Consider the following 23,888-nt stretch of genomic DNA (forward strand, 5'->3'; position numbering starts at 1 on the left):
AAAGGAAATAACATTAACAATGAGCTGATAATTGTTGAAACTGGCTGGTGAGTATATGGGAGCTCATGATACTATTCTCTCCACTTTTGAAGACATTGAAAGGCTAGAGAAGTATTTAGAGAGAAATATATGGCCTTAATGAAAATGTATATAGTCAAAAAAAAAATCAGAAGATGAATGGCCACTATGCACCCACTGGATTAACATGAAAAGGATTAAAATATAAAGTATTGGCCAGGCTCTGTGGCTCACACCTGTAATCCCAGCATTTTGGGAGGCGGAGGTGAGTGGATTACTTGAGGTCAGGATTTCGAGACCAGCCTGACCAATATGGTGAAACCCCATCTCTACTAAAAATACAAAAATTAGCTGGGTGTGGTGGCAGGTGCCTGTAATCCCAGCTACTTGGGAGGCTGAGGTGGGAGAATCACCTGAACCTGGGAGGCAGAGGCTGCAGTGAGCCAAGATGGTACCACTGCACTCCATCTCAAAAAAAAAAAAAAAAGGAAAGAAATATAAAGTATTAATGAGAATGTGAGAATGTGAAGCAACTTATAAACTATTATGGGAGTGTAGATTAGTTTAACCACTTTTGAAAGCTTCTTGGCATATCTGGTACAGTTGAAGTTATACCTGTTCCATCCTCCAGAAACTCCACTGTAAATTACAAACTTAGAGAAATACAAGTCCATTTGTCTCAGGGTACATGTACAAGAATGTTCACAACAGCATAATTTGTAGTGGCCCAAAACAGTTCACATACCATCACATTAGAATGGTTAAGCAATTTGCAGTATGTACACACAAAGAAATTCTGCAAGCCAGTGAAACTGAAAGAACTATAGTTACATGCTATTGAGCACCAGCGCGGCCATAGAGACCCCCACCCAGGCGGTGCTGAAGGAACTGAGAAGCAGACACCCAGATAGAACAGCAAAGTGGATCCATCCCAGGGGCCAACGCCTTCCAAGCTGAGAGCCTCAGGGGCTGACAGCATCCTGGGCTGAAGGCCTGGAGCAGATTCTGACCCACGCATTTATTTTCTCTGAACAGGTGATGATCATTAATAAACAGATGTTCAGTATCTTCTCGTAACACAAAAATATACCAAGTGGGCAGCTGATACTCACTTACCACTGATCACAGACAAACTCAAAAGTATTCTCCACAAGGGAGCTATGGAGGCAGGGCCAGATGTCCCATGCTTAAAGAATTGTTTTAACAAGAGTATGATAAAAGAATTGTTTTAACCGGTGTAAGATATGTTTTCACTAGTGTATGATATAGATATATAAATATAAATATCTAAAGTCCTGCCACTTTAGAATGCCCCAAGTAGTTTTCTACTTGGAGTGAGGGCTGGCTAGGTTTTCCTTGTCATCCTTCTTCCTAGCAAACAATATATTCTATCATACACTCAGCATTTCTCAGCGTTTAATGAATGAATCTCAAGTATAATGTGCAAAAGAAGCCAAACAAATAATACAGTGGATACCAAAAAATATCATCCATAAAACAAAAAAAACCTGATAAATTGAATTTCATTACAAAAATAACTCCTGTTCTTTGAAAGACACTGTTAAAAAATGAAAAATTTGGCCACAGGGTGGGAGATACACATATTTACAATACGTATATCTGACAAAGGACTGATAACCAGATACGTAAAGAACTCTTTCAAGTTGAGAGTCTAAACAACCTAATTTAAAAAAATGGGTGGGAGATTTGAACAGACACTTTACCAAAGAAGATATATGGATGACCAATAGTATGTGAAAAGATGTTTAGTATCATTGATCAGTAGGGAAATAAAAATTAAAACCACGGTGAGATACTGTTTCCCACAATTAGAATGGAAAAGACTAAAAAGTGACCATATTGATCAGGACGTGGAGAAATTTGTATTCTCACATATCGCTGTTGGGAATGTAAAAGAGTAAACCACACTGAAAATCAGCACTCTGGTCATGACTTAAAAAGTTAAACATGCGTTTACCACATCCGTCCCAGCAGGCCCACTCCTAGGTATTTACCCAAGAGAAACAGAAACATATGTTTCCCCAAAGACTTCTACACAAATGTCTGTAGCAGCTTGAGCCACAAGTGGCCAACACTGGGAAGAACCCAGATGTCCATTGGAGTTGAGTGGACACACGTGGCATAGCCATACATGGAACAGTAACTGTCTGATAAAGGACACACACAACAACATGAGTGAATCCCAAAACCCTTTGCTGAGCAAAAGAAGCCAGATTCAAAAGAGCGCTTTCTATATCATTCCATTCCTATAAGCCTTTAGAAAAGGAAAAACTGCCAGGTGCGCCTGTAGTCCCAGCAACTTGGCAGGATGAGGCACGAGAATTGCTTGACCTGGTAGGCGGAGGTTGCAGTGAGCCGAGATGGCGCCACTGTGCTCCAGCCTGGGGGATGATGTGAGACTCTATCTCAAAATAAAATAAAACAAAAAAGGCCAGGCCGGGTGGCTCACTCCTGTAATCCCAGCACTCTGGGAGGCCAAGGTGGGTGGATCATGAGGTCAGGAGTTTTGAGACCAGCCTGACCAATCCAGCGAAACCCTGCACAAAACTTAGCCGGGTGTGGCGTGTGCGCCTGTAGTCCCAGCTACTCGGGAGGCTAAGGCAGAAGAATCGCTTGAACCCTGGAGGCAGATGTTGCAGTAAGCCAAGATCTTGCCACCGCACTCCAGTCTGGGCCACAGAGGAGACTCCATCTCAATTAAAAAAAAAAAAAAAGAAAGAAAGAAAAACAAGAAAAGGCCAAGCTTACCTACAGCGGCGAGAGCAGAGGAGGGGCTGCTGGGGATGGGGGAGAGATGAGCTGCAAAGGGCACAGGGACTTTCTGGGGCGACGGAAACATTCTGTATCTGGTTGACACCTAGCAAACTGCACATGAAAATGGATACATTTTACTGCATATAAATTATACCTAATCAAATTGGATTTTTAAAAAACAAGTGACATTCATACACCCCTAATAGCATTATTCACAATACCCAAAAGGTGGATGCATGGATGGACAGCTGTGGTCTATCCACACCACGGAATGTGACTCACCCTTTCAGAGGACGGGGCTGCTGTGCACACTGCACTGCGGATACACCTTGAGGACTCGACCTGGAAGGAAAGGGCCAGTCACAAAGGGACAGATCCCGCGCAGATGAGGCCCCTCTAGAGCCCTGCCTGGTGGTCACGCCATCTGTCTGCAGGCCCCTGGATGGTCCACTAAATGTCTGTGCCAGCCGCTGAGTGTTGGGTGGCTCCTATGGAGTTTTATGGTGGTAGTCACTAAGTCCTTGGAAATCCCTTGGCAGGGGAAGGGGACGTGTGGGGGGATTTTGAGCAGGGGAGTGACATTGTCCATCCTACACCTGAAGAGGGTCACTTGGGCTGTTGCGTAGAGGGCCAGGGTGGAAACAGGGGGAGCAGATAAGAGGCTACTGCGGCGACCTGGGTGAGACTTGATGGTGGCTGGGACAGGGAAGCCGTGCTGGAGGCGAAGGGAAGGTCAGGGCTCTGGTTATATTTTGGGTATAATACCAGTGCAATACCAAGTTAAGTGGTTTGCAGTTGGATGGGTGGGTGGATCACAGATGGCAACTGAAGGGCTATTGCAGGTTTGGGGGGAAGATGGGGTCAAGATCTGAGATGGCCCCTGAAGCAGTGGTGAGGGCAGAGTGGAGGAAGGCAGGGCTGTAGTCTGAGACCAACAGCCTGGCAGTGGACGGCGGGCTAGGCCTATATGGATGGGGGGACCCGGCATAAAAGGGAGAGTGCATGATGCCATGGCTGCCACCAACACCTTAGCATGAACTCCGCACTGGGTCAGTCGTGAACTTGAAGGAAAGAGGCAAAGAATGGATGTATTTTAATGGGTGCAGGTAAGGGAGAAAGGTCTTAATTTGGGGCTCTGAGTGATAAATAGGATTATGGAGGAGGGTGGAGGCTGAGGGGCACGGCTAGCCGGAGAGACCTGGATATCTCCAAGTCAGGGAAAGGGCACAAGATGGAGGGGAAAGAAATCTCCTACCAGCCTACACTAACAAAACAATGTGGTCCTGGCATAAAGACAGACAATAGACTAACGTAACGGAAGAAAGATATCAGAAATAAATAAACCCTCATGTGAAGACGGACAACTGATTCTCAACAAGGATGCCAAGGTCATTCAGCAGGGAAAGGACGGTCTTTTCAACAAATAATGATGAAAAAACTGAATATCCAGATGCAAAAGAATAAAGCTGCACACTTGTTTCATAACACACACACATACACACACACACACACACCCCTCAAAATGGATCAAAAAACAAAATGTGAAAGTGAACTCCCTTATCCGGGTAAAGTTTCATGACACTGGGTTTGGCGGTGATTTCCCGGACATGACACCAAAAGCTCAGGCAACAAAAGAAAAAATAGACAAATTAAACTTCATCAAGATCAAAACCTTTTTGTGCATCAAAGGATGCCATCAACAGTGAGAGAAGGTGACTCACACGATGGAAGAAAACATTTGCAAGTTTCCTTTTGGAGAAAGGACCCTGTCTCAAAAAATTAGAGGGGTGGGGAGACACACACACACACACACACACACACACACACACACACAGAGAGAGAGAGAGAGAGAGAGAGAGAGAGAGAGAGAGAGAGAAATTGGATGAAGGGCTTGAATAGATATTTCCCCAAACAGGATATACAAAACACAAATTTTAAAAATGCTCAGTATCACTAATCATTAGGGAAACATGAACCAAATGCACATTGAGACATGACATTATACCCATTAGGCTTACTATTATCAAAAACCAGAAAACAGTAAGTGTTGGCAAGGATGTAGTGTAACCAGAGCCGTTGTGCTCTGTTGGGAGGAATGCAAAATTGAACGACTGCTGTGGAAAGCAGTAGGGCAGTTTCTCAAAAAATTAAACAGAATTACCATATGACCCAACAATTCCACTTCTGGGCATATATATACAAAAGAAATGAAAGCAGGGACTCATACAGATATTTGTCCACTCAGGTTCCTAGCAGGCTACTTCGCAATGGCCGAAAGGCGAAATCAACCCAAGTATCCATAGTCGGAGGAACAGATCACAAAATATGGTCTATCCACACAATGGAATATTATTCAGCCTTAAAAAGCAAGGGGATTCTGACAGTGGCTGCAACGGGGATGCACCTTGGAGACACTATGCTAAGTGAAAGAAGCCAGTCACAAAAAGACAAAAAAGACATAAGTCCACTTATACGAGGCACCTGGAATAGGCAAATTCAGAGCCAGAAAGTTTGGTGCCAAAGTAATTGAGGTTTTTGCATTGTTGAAATTTGCCATTTGATACTGGAATACAGTCTTAAATCAATGTGGTTTTGTTACACATCATTTTAATGTGCATTTCTCTATTTATTTTGCTAGTGACTTATTACTTGTTTATGCTATATTTATTTAGACTATGGAAATGATGTTAGACAAAAACCAAATTTGAGCGATTCTCTTACTCAAGTTCAAACTTGCCCATAAAGCAGCAGAGACAGCTCTCAGCATCAGCAATGCATCTGGCCCAGGAACTGCTAATGAACATGCAGTGTGCAACGGTGGTTCTGGAAGTTTTATAAAGGAGATGGGAACCCTGAAGATGAGGAGCATAGTGGCAGGCCATCGAAAGATGCCAACAACCCATTGAGAGCAGTCACTGAAGCTGATCCTCTTATGACTACACAACAGGTTGCCGAAGAACTCAATGTCGACAGTCCTACGGTCATTCGGCATTTGAAGCAAATTGGAAAGGGGAAAAAGCTCAATGACTGGGTGTCTCGAGCGACAAAATTAAAAAAAAATTGTCATTTTGAAGTATCGTCTTCTCTTATTCTACTCAGCAACAAGGAACCATTCGAGATTGGATTGTGACGTGCCATGAAAAGTAGATTTTATGCGACAACTAGTGATGACCAGCTCTGTGGCTGAACTCCAAAGCTCTTCCTAAAGCCAAACTTGCACCAAAAAAAAGTCACGATTACTGTTTGGTGGTCAGCTGCCAGTCTGATCTGCTGCAGCTTTCTGAATCCCAGTGGCACCATTACGCCTGAGAAGTATGCTCAGCAGATCGATGAGATGCACCAAAAATTCAACACCTGCAGCTGGCAGTGGTCAACGGGAAGGGCCCAGTTCTTCTCTGACAATGCCCAACTGGCCACACGTCACAACCAAGGCTTCAGAAGTTGAGCGAATTGGGCTGTGAAGTTTTGCCTCACCCGCCATGTTCACTTGACCTCTTGCCAACCAACTACCACTTCTTCAAACATCTCGACAACTTTTTTTGCAGGGTAAACGCTTCCACCACCAGCAGGATGCGGAAAACGCTTTCCAAGAGTTTGCTGAATCCCAACACACGGAATTTTACGCTACAGGAGTAAACAAACTTATTTCTCGTTGGCAAAAATGTGTTGATTGTAATGGTTCCTATTTTGATTAATAAAGATGTGTTTGAGCCTAGGTATAATGATTTAAAATTCACGGTCCTAAACCTCAGCTACTTTTGCTCCAACTTAGGCACCTTGGAGAGTGGTTACCAGGGGCACAGGGAGGGCGGAATTACTGGTTTTGTTTTGTTTTTTTTAAGACGAGGTTTCACCATGTTGGTCAGGCTGGTCTTGAACTCCCGACCTCAGGTGATCTGCCCGCCTTGGCCTCCAAAGTGCTTGGATTACAGGCGTGAGCCACCACGCCCAGCCTGGTTTTGTTTTTAAAACAGTGTTTCTCTGTCGCCCAGGCTGCAGTGCAGTGGGACAACCTTGGCTCACTGCAGCCTCCACCTCCCAGGTTCAAGCAATTCTCTTGCCTCGGCCTCCCAAGTAGCTGGGAATACAGGCACCTGCCACCACTCCCAGCTAACGTTTGTATCTTTAGTAGAGGTGGGGTATCACCATATTGGCCAGGCTGCTCTCAAACTCCTGATCTCAAATAATCCACCCACCTCAGTCTCCCAAAGTGCTGGGATTGCAGGCGTGAGCCACCGCACCTGGCTGGGAGTTACTGGTAACGGGCACAGAGCTACAGTTTGGGAAGAGGAAAAGGTTCTGGAGATGGATGGTTGTGATGGTTGCAAAACAATGTGAATGTAGTTAATGCCCCTGAACCGTGACCTTACAAATAGTTACACTAGTAATATTGACACACACACACACACACACACACACACACACGCACACGCACACACACATATATATATTTTTTGAGATTCCATCTCTGTCACCAGGCTCTGTCACCAGTCACTCCAGGCTCTGTCACCAGCCTGGAATGCAGTAGTGCAATCCTGGCTCACTGCAACTTGCATTTTCCGGTTTCTAGCAATTCTCCTAACTCAGCCTCCCAAGTACCTGGGACTACAGGCACGGACCACCATGCGTGGCTAATTTTTTTGTATTTTTAGTAGAGACAGGGTTTTCACTATGCTGGCCAGAATGGTCTTGATCTCTTGACCTTGTGATCCACCCACCTCGGCCTCACAAAGTGCTGGGATTTACAGGTGTGAGCCACTGCACCCGGCCAACATATCTTTTTTTAAGTGAAGAAGGAGAGCCAACAAAGGAGTGGCAGGAACCAGTTCATTCATAATCATTTCTAAGAGATATCCCTGATGGTGGTACTGGGGGTCTAAAGGGCCTGTGGCCAGCAGGAAGGTGGGCCTGGCCCCCTGAGAGCAGGGTCAAGTGAGGGATGGTGGGGAGCTTGAAAGCTGCCAGCACCTGCAGGAAGGATATATAAGGAGCAGTGGGAAGGAAACTAGACTTGCCTGGCCTGAGTCCATCTCAGTGGTTCTGCGGGTAGGTAACCACAACTCTCCATGAGAGATGTCAGAACACAGAGCAGCCAAAGAACAGCCTTAAAATTCTGTTTTCAGGCTGGGTACAGTGGCTCACGCCTGTAATCCCAGCACTTTGGGAGGCTGAGGTGGGAGGATCACGACGTCAAGAGTTCGAGACCAGCCTGACCACCATGGTGGAACCCTGTCTCTACTAAAAATGCAAAAATTAGTCGGGTGTGGTGGTAGGTGTCTGTAATCCCAGCTACTCGGGAGGCTGAGGCAGGAGATTTGCTTGAACCCAGGAGGCGGAGGTTACAGTGAGCAAGATCGTGCCACTGCACTCCAGCCTGAGTGACAAGAGTGAAACTGTCTCCAGGGAAAAAAAAATCTGTTTTTAGTAGGGATTAATTAGTAATTAGCAGAAAAAGTAAGACATTCACATGTCAGAGAATCAGAACTGCATACAGGACATACATACAATGGAACGTTTAGTTCGTCTCTCTGCCCCAACTCCTCTGTTCCCTTCCCCACGGCAGACAGTCCCCATGCATATCTCAGCAGAGACAGACACGGATGTCTGTGAATACGTCCATGCCACCTAACTCTCCTCTTGTGTTTGAGCACATGGATGAAAAACTACTTTCTTCATCTGATTTGTATCGTCTATTCTATGGAATCATCTTGTTCTTTTTTTTTTTTTTCCAAGTCAGTATCACTTTGTCATCCAGGCTACAGTGCAGTGGCACAATCACAGCTCATTGCAACCTCCACCCCCAGGCTCAAGCAATTCTCTTACCTCAGCCTCCGGAGTAGCTGGCACTATAGGGATATGCCAGCATGCCCAGCTAATTATGTTTTTATTTTTTTAAAGACAAGATCTCCCTACATTGCCCAGGCTGCCCTTGAACTCCCAGGCTCAAGCCATCCGTCCACCTCCCAAAGTACTGAGATTACAGATGTGAGCCACTGTGCCTGCCCACCTTGTTCTTTTTAAAGGCTGTGTAGTACTCCATTGCAGGGATGTGTCATCATGCCTATAGGCTAATGCAAACCACTTTTCACTTTTTCCTGTACCCTCCTGGATTTTTTCCTGCGAAGCAGCTGGTGGGAGCACAGGTGCTGAATCCCCCCACTCCCAACATGTTTCTGTGCCCAGGACCATTGCAACAGATGTGTTCAGCAAGCACGCGGGTGAAGGACCGGACCTCTGCCTCTACATGCCTGTGTCATCTCTTAAACTCTCTGGGCCTGCACAATATCCCTGCTCTCTGGGTGTACTTTCATTCTGCTGCTTCTCACCGAGGAATGAGGGAGCCTGGCTGTGAAGTCTTTGGAACCCCTTTCTGTGATGTGCCTTTCCCTTTCCCTCTGTCACAGCTGGTCTCGGAAGCTCCGAAGAACACCCAGAGGACTGGGAGCTCAGGCGTGTGTGATGGGCACAGGGGTTTCTGTGGGCTGATCGGGGAGGAAGACTCCTCCCTCCCCTGACATCGCCCCTTCCCTGGAGCCGCCACTCCACTGCTGCTTAGGCTTACACCAGCCCTTGAGGGCAAAGCCGGGAGCCCGCATCGGCAATCAGAAACCCTGGGAGGAAAAAATGAAAAGGTCAAGAAAAGCCCAAAGTATTTGTAAGCATTTTACTGAAAAAAATGACAGGACAGCTGTGTCTACCTTCATGTAGTACAAATGCTCTAAATACTATAATAGGAATTATAATTTGTAAGTCAAATCACATTTGATGAGCACGAAAGGAAAACCACCACGAAGGAAATGCACACCGAATCCTTAAAAATAAAGAAAAAAGACCTTTTAGTAAAACAGTTACCCTTCCCTTTGGCCTTCTGCCTTTGGTTGATGTTTTTGGCATTTACACTCGTTATCTGCTGAGTCTTCTTAAAGCAAGGCTATGGTTACAGAAAATTCACTAGAAGAAAAAAAAAACTGCATTTATGCCTCTCGGGGTGTGTTTTTCAATACCAAACAGAAGGGCAGGAGGGAAGAAAACGATGTGCCTTCTGGAGGCACAACAAGGTTAAGAAATGAAAAGGCTGTTTCACAGTTGGGTGGAGGAAGCAAGTGGCAAGGAGGAAGCAGTCTGCAAATGAACGGGCAAAAGCGGGCGTGAATGACTGTGACACATGTTTCCCAAGATGAGTCCGTGCTCAGAGCTCACAAAGAAATCTTTCAGAAAAATAAAAAAAAAATAGGAACATCAGGATGCTCTGGAGGCCTTGCAAAAACAGCTGTGGCTTTAATTCAGTTATTCAGTCAATATACATTAACTATAGATGTTAATTATGCTATATTAAGATAGTGCCTGCCTTACCAGGCTGATAGAGGCATGGCGGATGAAACAGAAAGTGAAACAGACAAGACTCCCGGGGCTCACACGGCAGCAGCGGACACAGGTGAGGAATTCAGTGTGTAATGAAACACACAGTGCAATAGGCAGACAGTGGCGAGTGCCCGAGGAGGAAAACCCAAGCAGGGAAGGGGAGCGAGGTACACGGGGTGGAAGGCTGTGGCACAGGGGTAAGGGAGGCTGTTGCATGCTGAATTGTCCCCCCAAAATTCCATGTCGAGATCCTCACCGCCACCCGTCAGAATGTGACTGCATTTGCACACAGGGCCTTTAAGGAGGTGATTCGGTTAAATGACACTATTAGGGTAGGTCCTAATGCAATAGGACTGGTGTCCTGTGAGACACGATTAGGACCCGCATGCACAGAGGGAAGGCCACGGGCAGGCACAGGAAGGAGACGGCCTCTGCCAGCCAAAGAGGGAGGCCTCAGGGGAAGCCGGCCTTGCCGACACCTCAATCTCAGACTTCTCACACCCAGAATTGTGAGAAAATGGACATCTGAGGTTTAAGGCACCCAGGCTGTTGTACTTCGTTATGGAAAGACCAATAGAAAGAGCTCGCTATGAAAGCTAACTTTTGGGGCCGGGTGCAGTGACTCACGCCTGTAATCCCAGCACTTTGAGAGGCCGAGGCGGGTGGATCACCTGAGGTCAGGAGTTCGAGACTAGCCTGGCCAACATGGCAAAACCCAGTCTCTACTAAAAATACAAAAATTAACCGGGCATGATGGTGGATGCCTATAGTCCCAGCTACTCTGGAGGCTGAGGCAGGAGAACCGCTTGAACTGGGAGGCGGAGGTTGCAGTGAGCTGAGATCGTTCCATTACACTCCAGCCTGGGCAACAGAGTGAGACTCTGTCTCAAAAAAAAAAAAAAAAGAAGAAGAAAGAAAGAAAGTTAACTTTTGGGTGACAATCAAAGTGAAGTGAGGGAATATGCCAGGCAGAGGGTGTGGGGTGGCAGCAGGTGCAAAGGCCCTGAGGCAAGAGGTGCCCAGGCAGCCAGCAGGGCAGCAAGGGGCTCAGAGAGCTGAGAGTGGCAGGGGCAGCGCTGACGTTTACTCTGAGATGGGCAAGTGTCGGAGGGTTTTGAACAGAGGAGTGAGACGTGGTCTGATCTAATTTGAACAGAATCGCTCTGGCTGCTAATTGGAACAGGCATCATGTAGACAAGGAGGAACCAGGATTGAGTTAGTGAGTTGTTCACACTTTAGGAGAGAGAGGATGGTGGTGTGGACAAGGGCAGGGCAGAAGACTGAGTTCCGGCTGCAGCTGGAAGGTGGAGTCAATGGGATTGGCTGACAGAGCACATGTGGGATATGAGAGAAGAGTTAGGAGAACTGTGTTTTGCTCTGAGCAACTGGAGGCGTGGAGCTGGCGTGGCCTGGGATAGATGAGACGGTGGGAGGAGCATGGGGTGAGACAGCTCCGGGTGTGTTAGGTGAGAGAAGAGGGTTGGAAATCCAGGTGCAAGTATGAAGACGGTAGGTGGCTACTGAACTTCACGGGGGGTGGGCGTGAAGGTGTGCAGGTGGGAGTGGCCAGCTGGTGGGTGTGTCTAAACCACCAGGTGGTGAGAGCATCGAGAGTGGGTGCAGGAAGGAACCCTGTGCAGGGACAGTGCCCTGGGACGCTCAGTGCTCAAAGGCAGGGAGTGAGAAGGAGCAGCCAGAAAGATCAGAGGAAAACCAGGCCAGGTGGGTCTCAGGCACCAAGGGCATGCTGTGCTGGAGATGGGGAGTGACCAGCGACAAGCTCTGTTGAACGCTGCTGATGGGCTGAGTCAGATGGGACTGAGCGTGACCTCTGGAGCCATGGGTGGAGGCCTGGTGGGGGAGGTGAGAGGGCAGGAGGCAAGGAATCGGAGGCAGCTAGGGCTAAAAATTGGGTGAAGAAGTGAAAACAGCAAAGGTATTTTTTGTTTTAAGTGTTTTGGAGAGATGGGGTCTTGCTATGTTGCCCAGGCTGGTCTGGAATTCCTGGCCTCAAGTGGGTCCTCTGCCTTGGCCTACAAGGTGCCGGGATTGTAGAGGTTTTAGGAGACGGCTGGGAATTGTTGACTGATGAAATAGACTAGGTGCCCCAAGGCCAGAGTGGGCTGTGGCTTCTCCCGCTCCTGTCTCTGCAGACTCTCTGTGCACCACACATGCACTGACGCCTGCCCTGGAGTGCTGTGCTAGGTGCTCTGGGCCCTGGAGACCAAGGAGTGAAGGCATCAGCCCCTCTCAACCCACTCCACGCCTCACTCCCTCTTAGTCAGCTATGTGACCTGTTTCTGGGGACGGAATCTGAGCCTAAGTGCCTCGGCTCCTCATCACCCTCCTCCCACCCTGAGCTGCTATGGTCCCTGCTGGGCCCTGGGCTGGGTTGGGGGGGGGGTCTGTGACTCCTGTCCATCCTGTGCACAGACAGTCCATCAGGGCTGGGTCCCAAAGAGCATGCTCAGGCGACATCAGGGCTGGCCGCTCAGCTGTGCTCTACCGTGCTTCTCCTGCGACCCGTTGGCTATGGGGGTTGAGTGCGACAATGAACTCAGAGCCCAGTTGGTGCCTGGTGCCTGGCGGGGGCTTCAGGAATGATTGGTAGGTGACAGGCAAGACTGAAGGACACCAAGGCGAGGAGCGGGCACACAACTGGCTTGCGATGTGCGTTCTCACAGAAGGGGACATCTGCCCGAAGAGTTCTGGGTTCTGGCAGGGCTGTTTCGGGAGAGCTCTGCAGCCTGTGAGCCTTGGAGGTCAAAGAGACCTGCAGAGGAGACAGCGGGCCTGAGGCAATGAACATGGAGCTTCAGACGTAGCCAGGTTAGGGTCGGCAAGACTTCTTTCTTGGCTGGCATGAGGGTGTCGGGGGCATGAGACTAGAAGGCAGGCAGAGGGTGAGCCAGGAGCCTGGACAGCCACCCCAGGGACTCTTTGCTCCATTGGCGTGGAGAGGAACCTTGCTGCTGAGGGCTTAATTCAGGAGATAAGGGAGTAGGAGGCGTTCAATTGTGTCCCCCAGAAAGATGCTGCAGTCCCAACCCCCACAACCTGCGACCATCGCCTTGGAGCCAGTCACTTAACTCTGTGTGTAACATATCATTTGGAAAAAGTGGCTTTGCTGATCAAATTAAGAGGAGGGTACTGATGTGGGCCAGCATCCAGTGTGACTGGTGTCCTTATAAGGGAACATTTGGACACAGGGACAGACGAACCCAGGGAAGATGATGGGAGACGCAGGGAGAAGACAAGACATCCACCTCCAAGCCAAGGAGCACGTGAGCCACGAGGAGCGAGCAGAGAGGCCTGGGACAGATGCTCCCTCGCAGTCCTGAGGCGTGATCTTGACCTTGACCTCAGCCATCACGCCTGGGAGACATCTCCATTGTCCTCCCCACGGCTCCCTGGCAGGCTGCCACAGCAAGGGCTGAGGCAGGTGGAGAGACGTAGGAGACGAGGAGGCTACCCTACAGTGACACACGAGGCGGGGCTTTGGCTGGCGGGATTACCAAGCAAAAGAGACTTTCCCAAACGTGCGAGAAACCAGTGCCGCGACACTGGACTTTTGAGAAAAGAAAGCTTTTGATTGCTAGTGGGCTAAGGAGGAGACAGCCGCCCAGCTGATATCTGTCTCCCTGTGCTGGCTTTAGGCAGGAATTTTATTAGAAAAGATTTAGGGAGTGGATTCTGGGATTAGTAGGTGACTGGTGGGGGGATAAAGGAGATCTGGAAGGTTCTTGCACCTGTGCAGCTGTCTCTTCATGCCTCCTCATGGGTCCCATGTGCAAATTCTAGGGAAGTTAGTATGACAGCGGAAATTCAGGCTGTGACATTAGCAGGCGGGCTCTGTGCAGACTTAGTTGACCATATTGGTTCCATCCAATTGCAGCCAGTTTTCAAATCTCATGAGCAGAGGGAGTTTCAGTGTTTCAGGAAGTTGTCTTTTCTTCTCTGCTATCCTGAAAACGCAAGCATTTCTATGAGTCATTGGGTTTTTTCCCTGAGCTCTGGGGCATGGTTTCAGTGGGTGACAACCACAGCCTAGGGGACAATGGTGGGGGGCCCGAGGAGGGGCGGTGGCTGTGGAGAGAGGGGAGAGCGATGTCTGGGGTGAGCTGGTGGACACCAGTGTCCGTGTGCAGCGCAGCCACGTGGCTTGGAAGATGGGACTTAAGCACCAATGACGGCTCCGTGCAAGGCCGGGCCTGCAGGCTCACCCTGGTGGGGAGGTGCGTCCACCGTGCCCTCCGGAGATACTGGAAGGAAACTGGCGTGGAAAGGGAATGAGGAGGAGCTCACGGAGGAGTAAGATTAGGAAAGTACCACTGTGAAATGATAAGAAATGTGTACGTTGGTATCTGGCCTGCTTTCCAACGTATAGCTGCTCATACTGCTGTAAAGGGGGTGCTGGAAGAATCTTTTGTTCTAATATTTGCCCTTTGACCCCATTTCCTAATCCCTTGGGACTTCCTGGTGATCGGAGCATCTTTTGTTCTACTGAGGTGACTCCTGGGGGGCTCTGGATGGCATCAGGATGGGCTGGTTGTCAGGGGAACCAACTGCATGATTATAGGGTTGGGGCGTTCAGTCCCACCCCACCCCCCAGCTCCCGGAAGGAAGAAGAGCTGAACATTGAGTGGATCCAATGATGTCGTCAATCATACCTCTATAAAACCCAAAAGGCTGGGCTTCAGGGAGCTTCTGGGTAGCTGAACACATGGACTTTCCCAGAAGGTGGGGCCCAGACAGGTTCTGGAAGCTCCAAGACCTCTCCACATGCCTCGCCCTGAGCATCCCGTCCACTTGGCTGTTCATCCGTATCTGCTGCTCTGTCCCTGATCGTAATTGGGTACATGTGAGTAAAGTGTTTCCCTGGATTCTGTGAGCCACTCTAACAAATTAATCAAGCCCAAGGAGCGGGCATGGGGACCCCAATTTAGAGCCAGTCATAGAGAAGCACTGGTCGTGACCTCGCGCTTGCAGCTGGTATCTGAAGCAGGGACAGTCTCATGGGATTGAGCCCACAAATCCAGGTAGATAGCCTCAGAACAGAATTGGATTCTAGGACACCCAGTTGGGGGTCACTAGTGAACTGGTGGTATGTGGGGAACCCCCCAATATTTTGATGATTAGAGGTAAAACAGTATGTTCACCATTGTATTGAGTGTTAAGTGAGAGCAGGAAAAGAATCATTGGTTTTTCCTATCTCAAACCACCATGAACCCAATTAAAACATAAGCAAATGACATGAGGCTGGGTATGGTGCCTCACATCCCAGCACTTTGGGAGGCCGAGGTGGGCAGATCACAAGGTCAGGAGTTCGAGACCAGCCTGGCCAACATGGTGAAACCCTGTCTACTAAAAATACAAAAATTAGCTGGATGTGGTGGCGCGCTCCTGTAATCTCAGATACTCGGGAGACCGAGGCAGCAGAATGGCGTGAACCCAGGAGGTGGCAGTTGCAGTGAGCCAAGACTGTGGCACTGTACTACAGCCTGGGCAACAGAGTAACACTGTGTCAAAAAAAAAAAAAAGAGAGAAGATGTGAACAGATATTTCATGAAAGAGGAATGTTAAAATGTCCAATAAACACAAAAAGGGATGCTCAACTTCTTAGTCATCAGAACAGGGCAAGTTAAAGCCACAGGACGAAAGTGGGGCTTAGCTGCTGAAAGGCTACGCTGGAAAGCAATGTCAGTCCAAGGTGCTGGCGGGGGTACAGAGCATCTAGGATGCCCTTGTGTCGCTGAGGGGAGTGTAAACTGGTATCACCACCGGGCTGCCGTGTTTGGCGGTACCTACTGAAGCAACATATATGTGTACATGTGGCACCAATGAGGGCTTCTGTTTACAAGAGAAATGTCCACGAAAGGGCACAGTGGCTTTATGCACAGTATCCTCAAAGGGGAACTGAGGCAGGCATCCATCAACATGAGAATGGTAAATGCCTTGTATGTTTAGAGCACGGGAAGCCACACAGGAATAGAGAAGAGCTGCCGATTTTACACATCAACGTGGATGAGTCCCACAGGCCGATACGAAAGGGTTGCCTGATTCCAAACCTGGGCACTCATCTAGGATGCTAAAGGTCAAAACAGTGCTTGCCTTTTTTGGAGGGACATTGACAGCGGAGATAAGAGAGAGCATATGGGGTGCTGGAAATATGGGCTTGGGCTGGGTAGGCTTACACAGCTGTGTATGTAAATTGTATACATAGGCCAGGTGAGGTGGCTCATGCCTGTAATCCCAGCACTTTTGGAGCTGAGGCAGACAGATCACCTGAGGTCAGGAGTTCGAGACCAGCCTGGCCAACAGGGTGAAATCCCATCTATACTAAAAATACAAAAATTAGTCGAGTGTGAGGGTAGTACCTGTAAACCTAGCTACTGGGGAGGCTGAGGCAGGAGAATCGCTTGAACTCGGTAGGCAGAGGCTGCGATGAGCTCTTGGGACACTGCACTCCAGCCTCAGCAACAGAAAGACTCCATCTCAAAATAAATGTATCAATAAAATTAAAATTAAAAAGATAAATAGTCTACAGGCAGGGGAGAGACTATGAGCCATGGCTGCAATCTGTTCATCGCAGTTGAATCAGAGTCCAGACTTTCATAAGATCCTTAGGTGATGTGAGTGTATGTATAAATCTGAGAACTAGTTTTGAAATAAGCCTCTGAAATCTAGTGAGTAAGAAGGACTTGGGGCTGTAAAGGAGAGCAAGAGGGGCTCTCTGGGATACCCAGGTTTCTGCCTGGGTTAACTGGGGATGGAGGAGCCAGGAGGTGACTTCTGATGGTGTGCTGGGTGGACTCCTTGCCTCAGACTTTGGAGAGAGGTCAAAGCTGGAGTTGTAGATCCAGGCATGTGGGTGCTAGTGGAAGTCAAGGCTAAGATCATGGAGGGAGAAAGTATAAACTGAAAAAGAGCCCAGGCAGAAGCTTCTATTAGTGAGCCCTATAGAAAGCATCCAGGAGTTGGAAGAGGAGAGGGTGGGGTCTCAGGAACAGGGGAGGTAACACCGCCAGGTCAAAGGCTCCAAGGAGTCAGATCCAAATGCGTCCATAGGTGCCAAGGTGGCAAGAGAATTTGGAGTGCAGTAGGGCTGCCCCCGGGAGTTACAGGCTGGAAGAGCTGGTAATAGGCACCCCATGGGGACACAGTGGGAGCAGGGCTCTCTGCAGCCCGGTTTTCTGAGGAGGTGAGAAGGAATGGGATTCAAAGGCATCAATGAGGGGTGGGTCCAGACAAGTTTCAATGGCAGGGACTGGAGGGCGCTGAGCACAGGCAACCCGGGGCTTCCGTCTCCACTCCAGAGTGGAAGGCATTGTCACCATGGAGGGGTGAGGTGGTGACCATCGTGGGTGGGAGAATGCAGAGGAGGGAGCAGTAGGGGCCTCACCCATATACAGGTCTGAGGACCCAGCCAGCCAACACCAGACTTTCCTCCCCTCCCTTCCACTCTCCCCTCTCCTCCCCTCCCCTCCCCTCCCATGCCCTCCTTCTTGCCTCTCTCTCTTCTCCCATCCCTGCCTCCCTTTCCTCCTTTCTTTCCCTCCCTCCCTCCCTCCCTCCCTCCCTCCCTTCCTTCTCTCTCTCTCCTTTCTTTTGGAAACAGAGTCTCTCTCTGTCGCCTGTGCAGTGGCACAACCTCGGCTCACTGCAATCTCTGCCTCCTGGGTTCAAGCAATTCTCCTGCCTCAGCCTCCCAAGTAGCTGGGATTACAGGCATGCACCATAACACCCAGCAAATTTTTGTATTTTTTAGTAGAGAGGGGGTTTCACCATGTTAGTCAGGCTGGTCTCAAACTCCTGACCTCAGGTGATCCACCCACCTTAGCCTCCCAAAGTGCTGGGATTACAGGCAGGAACTACCTCGCCCAGCCTCACTCCCATCATTTTCTACGAATCCGTATGTAAACCCTCGTCCTGCTTTTCTGTTTTCTCTGAACACTTTGGCTTGTTGGCTCTTTTATCTCTTCAAATTCCACCCTAGAAAATGCAATTATGAAAAGGATAGATTGCTGTCATTGGTAAACCTTGGACAGGAAATCAGGTATCCGTGAGCTCAATATTCACCTTTGCTGTGAACTTCTGACATTATTTTGGTCAAGCACAGGGGAGAGTGAAAGCTCTCCTCAAATAGTTGAAAGGCTATCACATAGAAGCAGAGTCTCAGTGTAGCCCTGGATGGCAGAGTGGGGCTCATGTGCACACACGCCCCGGGGAGATGGCGTGAACCCTGTGGGAAGGAGACCGCAGCGTTCTTGGGGAGTGATCTGGTCTGGGAACATGAGCGTGAAGAAGCCTCCCATTGGTTGGGAAATGCAAGGCAGTTCCTTCTCATTCTGCAATTCTAATTTTCCATTTGTTTTTCTGTTGTGTTCTCTATATTCATGCCTCCTGGATAACCTCTCCTGGATCAAACTTGACCTGAACACCTATAGGGTGTGGCACTGGACTAGATGCTGGGACCCCACAGCCATCTGCCCTCAGAGGAGTCACGGCTGGTAAACACTGGTTGGCTCTTTCTTTTCTAAAGAGGATTAATGGTACATAGACAGAATCTTTCAGACCCACCCTCAATTTAGGATGCTTGCTCTAAGTAGCAGTAAAATAACACAGTCTCTAAAGACTGTTTTGGTTCAAATCTGAGGTCCATGACTTACTAGCCATTGATCTTGAACGGGGCATTCATTCTCTCTGTGCCTCAGTTTCCTTGTCTGTAAAATGATGATGATAATGGCATCTGCCTCATGGAGTTGTTCTTAGGGTTAAATAAGCTTAGAAGAACGCCTGGTGCTCTCATTATGTTTTAGCTATTCATATTATTTAGTTCAGGAGGCAGCTTTTATCTTGGGAAGCTTTATTAATTATTAATAATGTTTCTTTTAAAAACACAAGTCGATCTAGTTGCATAAATGCATACACTCAGAATGGGGCTGGGAACCAGATGGAAATCTTAGGGAAGAAAGCAAATATATGAAAATGGACTCTTCCCCTTTACTTAGTAGCTAAACAAAAAGGTCCCACTGAAATACAGAATGTCTTTGAGTAATAAGTGTCCCTACGGAAAAAAAAATCACAAAGAGCTGGGGCTGTTTTCTGTGCTAGAGTTCAGATTCACTCCCCACACCACTGCCCTGAATGTCGAATAACCAACTGTCCTCACCCATGGCTTAGTGACCTGCATTGTGGGTCCCAAGAAATGACAAGAGCTTGAGAATGAATGGTGGGAGCCCAGCAGGGACCCCTCAGTGAGGGGTGTGATTCTAGTGGAGGTGGTGACTCTCTGGGGACCACAGTGGGACAGTCTCTTGTCTTGTCTCTTGATGCTGTGTGGGGATCACTGTGGCTTTTGTTTCTACCACTTTGGAGGAATAGTTTGGTCCTTTGGTTGCCTGCCTGGGGATATTATTTTTTGTGTCTAACTCAGGTTACTAATACTTCTACACTCAGGAGAACCGGCTGAGTCACTGTCAAAATCGGTCACCTGATGGTTCCTTTTATGTCAGGCCTTGCATCAGGTAGCTTGGGCCTGAATTCCTACTCTGCTCCATCAGAATGTGACCTCAAGGAAGTCACTTAAACACAGGTGGTCTGTCTTGGTCTGTTCGTGTTGCTATAAAGGAATATCTGAGGCAGGGTCATTTATAAAGAAAAAATGTTTATTTGGCTCATAGCTCTACAGGAAGTGTGATGCTAACATCTGCATCTGGGGAAGGCCTCAGGCTGCTTCCAGTCATGGTGGGAGGGGAAGGGGAGCCAGAGTGTGCAGAGATCACACTGCGAGAGAGGAAGCAAGAAAGAGGGGAGGGGCCTGGCTCTTCCTAACAATCATTCGTAGTGGGAACTAAGAGTGAGAACTCACTTAAGCACAAGGGAGGTCATTAATTGTTCCTTCATGAGGGAACCACCCCCGCGACCCAAACACCTCTCATTAGGCCTCACTGCCTCACTTCCAGCTTTGAGGATCAAATTTCAACAGAGGTTTGGAGAGGACATACATCAAAACTATAGCACAACCTCAGCTTCCTCATATGAAAAACAGGGCCATCAGTGCTTTTGTTATCAGAAATCAATATTTGGAAAATGATCAGCAGTGCTTGGGGCACAGCAAAAATTAGGTCAGTGAGTGGTGATTATGATGCTGTTGCTGCTGGTGATGATGATGCTGCTGATGGTGATGGTGTGCTGCTGCTGCTGCTGCTGCTGATAATGATGGGGATGATGATGAGGATGGTGATGATGAGGATGATGATGATGGAGATGGTGAAGCTGGTGATGGTGATGAGGGTGATGTGATGCTGGTGATGATGATGATGGTGATGATTATAATGAGAATGATAACGGTGATGATGGTGCTGGTGCTGGTGATGGTGATGCTGCTCCTGCTGCTGATGGTGATGATGGCGATGATGAGGGGGCTGATGATGGTGATGATGCTGCTGATGATGCTGGTGATGGTGATGATGTTGGTGATGGTGATAATGATGATGATGCTGGGGTGATGATCCTGTGGTGATGATCATGATGGTGGTGATGATGAAACTAGTGATGGTGATGATGATGGTTATGATGATGCTGATGATGCTGGTGATGGTGATGTTGGTGATGGTGATAATAGTGATGATGATGATGGGGATGACGATGCTGGTGATGATGATGCTTGGTAATGGTGATGACAATGGGGATGATAATGGTGGTGATGCCAGTGATGATGCCAGTGACGATGATGATGATGGTGATGAAGATGATGGTGGTGATAATATGGGGATGATGATGGGGATGATGTTGATATGATGAGGATGATGATGCTGGTGATGGTGATGGGGATGATGAAGGTTGGTGATGTGTTGATGGTGATGATGCTGGGGATGATGATAATGCTGATAGTGATGATGATGATGATGTTGATGATGGGATGATGCCAGTGATGATGATGCCACTGATGATGATGATGATTGTGATGATGTGTTGGTGATGATGATGGGGCTGATGATGATGATAGTGATGATGATGGGGATGCTGCTGCTGCTGATGATGATGGTGATGCTGATGATGGTAATGATGATGATGGGGATAGTGATGATGGTGATGCTGCTGCTGCTGCTGGTGATAGTGATGATTATGGGGATAATAATGATGGTGATGATGATGGGAATGATGGGGATGATGCTGCTGATGGTGATGGTGATGCTGATGATGGTAATGATGATGATGGGGATAGTGATGATGGTGATGATGTTGAGGATGATGGGGATGATGATGGGGATGATGCTGGTGATGGTAATGATGGTGATGATTATGGGGATAATGATGGTGATGATGATGGTGGTGATGGTGATGATGGTGCTGATTATGGGGATAATGATGATGATGATGATGGTGGTGATGGTGATGATGATGGTGGTGGTGATGAGGATGCTGGTGATTATGATGATGATGGTCTGTTGCAATGGGGAGTATCAAAAAGGATTGTGTCATCTTTCCTCTGAACAAGAGTGAGGAAGTGCCTCTGGCTGCTGAGATGCTGGCATTGCCCTGGTCCCTCATTTTGGTAGGCATGCAGCTAGAGCACTCACCATTTCATTATCACTCTCATGGTGTCCAGATCAGCCTGTTAGAGGCTTCAGATCATGGCTTCAACACTACATTCCCACTTTCTCTTTCCAAGTCTGAAATCTTCTTAATATATAATAGGATACAGGGGAGCTACCTCACAAGTAGACTAGGGACATGAACAGGACTCTTATTGTACCCCAAATGAGATTTTTGAATATTCAGGGCCACAGCCACCACCCTAAGTGTTGATTTGAGGGGGAATCAGGCAGGACCTCCCAATCTACCAAGTGCTGTCTGCTTTTCCTTAAAAATAATATATTCCCTTTGAGTCAGAGAGATTTTTTCTTCTAACCTTCAAAAGACTTCTCTAAAGATTTAGATCTACAGGAGGAATGAGGGTCTTGGGGCTGAAGGGGCCTTAGACACAAACTCATCCATGAAGAAACTGATGCTCTGTACAGCACTTGATGTTTTACTGAAAGATTTCATATTCTCTTTCTCTCCTGGTCCTCCTGACAATCCCTCAAAGGAGGTAATATCAGCATTCATGTTATAGATAAGAAAACAGAGTGATTTAGTGCAGTGTAGCGGTTAAGACTCCACAGCCAGCCCTTCAGGATTCAAGTTCTGGTTCTGCTGTTTTTTATTTTTATTTTATTTTAATTTTAGAGACAGAGTCTTGCTTTGTCACCCAGGATGGAGTGCAGTGGTGCAATCATAGCTCACTTCAGCCTGAAACTCTTGGGCTAAAGTGATCCTCCCACCCCAGCTTCCTGAGTAGCTGGGGCCATACTTAATGAGCCACCATGCCTGGCTAATTGTTTTAATTTTATTTTTTGTAGACAGAGTCTCACTATGTTGACTAAGCTGGTCTCGAACTCCTGGGCTCAAGTGATCCTCTGGCTTTAGCCTTTCAAAGCACTAGGATTACAGGCGGCTCCACTATTAGCTGTGTGACTTCGAGTAAGTTACTCAGCCTCTCTGTGCCTCATCTTTCCCATCTGTAAAATGGTGATAATACTTGGTGCAATGGAAATGCTGCCATTTTTTTTGGTGATTATTCCTTAAGCCAGGACACAGTAGACCTGTGGATTTCTTCAACACATGTTTATCGAGCCCCTGCTATCTGTCAGGCACAATGAAAGTGCTGCAGATACAATAGTGAGCAAAACCAGACACTACCCCTTCCCTTATGGAGCTTCAAGTCTAATGGGAGAGCTGTGCATGAATCCAATCAATCACACCAATGTAAAATTACATGTCATGAAGGAGGCACACATGATGTTACTGTGAGAGGATAGAGCTAGTCTGGGGCCCCGGAGGACGTGAAGACCACTGTGAAATCTAATGAGTGAGTTGGAGTTAGCTAGACTGGGGGTGGAGGTGGAGAGAACACAGAGCAGTCTGTGCAGGGGCCATCAAGGACACAACATGGTAAAGGGACAACACAGACCTGCTGAAGTGCTGCTGAGACTGGAGCACTGGGACCAGTGCAGACCTGGGCTAGATGAGTCAGTGGGGATGAAGGGCCTGATCATTCATGTCCTCACAGTCCGTGTAACAGATTCTGATCTTCAGCAGCAAAAAGGAAGGATGCTAAGCAGAGAAGTGACAATAGCCAGATCTGTGATGTGCAGTCCATCCTGCAGTGGAGGGTGGACAGGTGGGTGGCCAAGGGGGATGGAGGCATGACTGTGAGGAGGCTCAAGGAAGAGGGCTGTGCTGGAGATAAAATATGTGCGTTGTTGGCAGGTTGATTACAGCCCAGGCCAGGGTTGAGTTGGCCTGGGGAGACCGCCTAGATCTGCGCTGTGTTAATAGGGTAGCCACTAGTCAAATGTAACTCTTAAGCAATTAAAATGTGTCGGGTCTGAATGTAGATGTGTCCTACGTGTGAAATACATGCCGAATATTGAACTTAGTAAAAGAATGTAAAATGTCCTATTCATAATAAATCCATTGCGTGATGAAATATTTTGAATATATTGAATTAAAATACATTATTAAAATTAGTTTTATCAGTTTCTTTAAAAAATTTTTTTTTAAAGTATGGCTAGTAGCAAATTTAAATTCCATATGGAATTGGGATCTGTGGCTTGCACTGCGTCTAGAGTGAGGAGACCTCAGTCCAGGACCCAGCCCTGGGAAATCGTCTTCAAGACAAGGCT

The sequence above is a fragment of the Saimiri boliviensis genome, chromosome 13 (assembly GCF_048565385.1).
Source record: "Saimiri boliviensis isolate mSaiBol1 chromosome 13, mSaiBol1.pri, whole genome shotgun sequence".
Taxonomy (NCBI): Eukaryota; Metazoa; Chordata; class Mammalia; order Primates; family Cebidae; genus Saimiri; species Saimiri boliviensis.